The 2,936-nt window shown below is 65.3% G+C and overlaps 1 non-coding gene across 1 annotated transcript; it reads left to right on the top strand.

Moving 5' to 3' along the window:
• Window positions 1-235: 235 nt before the first annotated feature.
• On the top strand, window positions 236-354 carry LOC131864885 (5S ribosomal RNA). The gene has a single exon (XR_009363612.1). It is a non-coding gene; the product is annotated as a 5S ribosomal RNA (ribosomal RNA).
• Window positions 355-2,936: the final 2,582 nt, after the last annotated feature.

Consider the following 2,936-nt stretch of genomic DNA (forward strand, 5'->3'; position numbering starts at 1 on the left):
CGTTGCAGACGGGACACTGCACGCACACGACGCCCCCTCCAGGTGCACGCACGTAGGCCGGGCCGGGTGCACACCCGACGCCCTAGCAAGGTGCGCGCACCCGGGCAGGGCTCACACTTGGCGAACGGGGCGCACTTCGCGAGGGAGGGTGTGCACCTCGACGGGGGTGGGTGGCCGGGGTGGATTCGCACATGGGTCGCGGTTTGCTAAGTACACACTGCGACAAGCTCATAACGGGTGCGATCATACCAGCATTAGTGCACCAGATCCCATCAGAACTCCGCAGTTAAGCGCGCTTGGGCCGGAGTAGTACTGGGATGGGTGACCTCCCGGGAAGTCCCGGTGTTGCACCCTTTTTTAGTTTTTCGCCGGGCGTCGCAATGCTATTTGAATAAACCTTTTGCCCGTTTGCGTTCTCGTCGGGGCCGGGCCGGGCCGGGGTGCGCTGCCCGCACTACCGCGCGCGCGGGGGCGACACCGAGCGCGCACCCGAGGCGCCCCGAGCACACAGGCCACGGTGCAACCCGGGCGTTGTGCGCGCACCCCGGTGCGCCCGAGGTGCTGCGCGCGCACCCAGGTGAAATCGGTGTGCACCTCGGCCAGTGCGCGCTCGGTCGAGTCGCGCACGTTGGCCAAGGTGCACGGTGATGTTTCTTACTCTAAGGTTCCGCACCAGACGCCCGGGACAGGTGAGCGAAGCTGGGCGGGGCCGGGTGCGCGGCCGGGGCAGGTGCACGCAGCTGGAGAGAGCTTTGGAGCACACTTCGGAGCGCACCAATGATGCGCTCCATTCAAAAGTTTCCTGAAAAGGCAAAAAAAGTTGAGATTATAGAATTTCCCACTTGAGAGATTGTAAAAAAAAAAAATTTAAAATGAAGGAAACGCGGGTGCCAAGGTGTGCGCAGCCCAGCCAAGGTGTGCGCACCAAGGCGCCCACCCTGGCGAAGGTGCACGCAAGGTGCGCACCCGAGGCAAACCGGACAATTAACCCAACTTTCGACTTCGCGCGCACCTTGGAGCGCACTTCGGAGCGCTCCTTGGTGCGCACCAATCTTGGGCACCTCGGAGTGCACCATGGCGCCCACCAAGGTGCGCACCCGGGGCAAACCGAGCTCCGACTTCGTGCGCACCTTGGAGCGCACGAAAGGTGCGCACCATGGCGCCCACCAAGGTGCGCAGCCCAGCCAAGGCGTGCGCATCAAGGTGCGCACCCTGGCGAAGGTGCGCACCCGGGGCAAACCGAGCTCCGACTTCGTGCGCACCTTGGAGCGCACAAAAGGTGCGCAACCCAGCCAAGGTGTGCGCACCCCGGTCAAACCGAGCTCCGAATCGTGCGCACCAGAGGTGCACGCCATCGTGCGCACCTTGGAGCACACTTCGGAGCCCTCCTTGGTGCGCGCCGATGTTGCGCACCTCGGAGCGCACCCGGGGAAAACAATGCAATTAACCCGACTTTCGACTTCGTGGGCACCTCGGAGCGCTCTCGGGTTCGCACCTCGGAGCACACCGAGGTGCGCACCTTTGATGCGCTGCCTTCACCAATTTCCAGAAAAGGCAAGAAAACATTGAGAAGGTGTGCGCACCGAGGTGCCCACCCTGGCGAAGGTGCACGCGAGGTGCGCACCCGGGGCAAACCGGGCTCCGACTTCGTGCACGCCGCACCTTGGAGCACACTTCGGAGCGCTCCTTGGTGCGCACCAGGGCGCGCAACCCAGCCGAGGTGCCCACCCCGGCGAAGGTGCACGCGAGGTGCGCACCCGGGGCAAACCGGGCTCCGACTTCGTGCACGCCATGGTGCCCACCGCGGCGAAGGTGCACGCGAGGTGCGCACCCGGGGCAAACCGGGCTCCGACTTCGTGCACGCCGCACCTTGGAGCACACTTCGGAGCGCTCCTTGGTGCGCACCATGGTGCCCACCAGGGCGCGCAACCCCGCCGAAGGTGCACGCGAGGTGCGCACCCGGGGCAAACCGGGCTCCGACTTCGTGCACGCCGCACCTTGGAGCACACTTCGGAGCGCTCCTTGGTGCGCACCATGGTGCCCACCAGGGCGCGCAACCCCGCCGAAGGTGCACGCGAGGTGCGCACCCGGGGCAAACCGGGCTCCGACTTCGTGCACGCCATGGTGCGCACCGCGGCGAAGGTGCGCACCCGGGGCAAACCGGGCTCCGACTTCGTGCACGCCGCACCTTGGAGCACACTTCGGAGCGCTCCTTGGTGCGCACCAGGGCGCGCAACCCAGCCGAGGTGCCCACCCCGGCGAAGGTGCACGCGAGGTGCGTACCCGGGGCAAACCGGGCTCCGACTTCGTGCACGCCGCACCTTGGAGCACACTTCGGAGCGCTCCTTGGTGCGCACCATGGTGCCCACCAGGCCGCGCAACCCAGCCAAGGTGTGCGCACCAAGGTGCACGCGAGGTGCGCACCCGGGGCAAACCGGGGTCCGACTTCGTGCACGCCGCACCTTGGAGCACACATCGGGGCGCTCCCGGGTTCGCACCGGCGTTGCGCACCGTGGTGGGCACCTCGGAGCACACCAAGGTGGGCAGCGAGGTGCGCACCTTTGATGCGATGCCTTCACTAATTTCCATAAAAGGCAAAAAAAAAACGAGATTTTAAAATTTCCGTTTTGAAAGATAGTGAGAAAAAGGGAATGCTGGTGCCATCTTGAGCCCGCCCTGGTGCGCAGCCCAGCCAAGGTGTGCGCACCAAGGTGCCCACCCTGGCGAAGGTGCGCGCCCGGGCAATTAACCCAACTTCCAACTTCGCGCGCGCCAGGGTGGGAGCGCACCCAACAACCGGGCCTGGGAAGAGCCAATGCGAGAAACCCCACCAAACGCTCTGACAAAAAAAGAGGGGGCGCTCCAGTAACCCCGCTTCGGAGCGCACCCTGGGCAAACCCAGCCAAGGTGCCCACCCCGGCCAAGGTGCAGGCGAG

This window comes from Cryptomeria japonica, unplaced genomic scaffold, assembly GCF_030272615.1.
Source record: "Cryptomeria japonica unplaced genomic scaffold, Sugi_1.0 HiC_scaffold_97, whole genome shotgun sequence".
In the NCBI taxonomy this organism is placed as follows: Eukaryota; Viridiplantae; Streptophyta; class Pinopsida; order Cupressales; family Cupressaceae; genus Cryptomeria; species Cryptomeria japonica.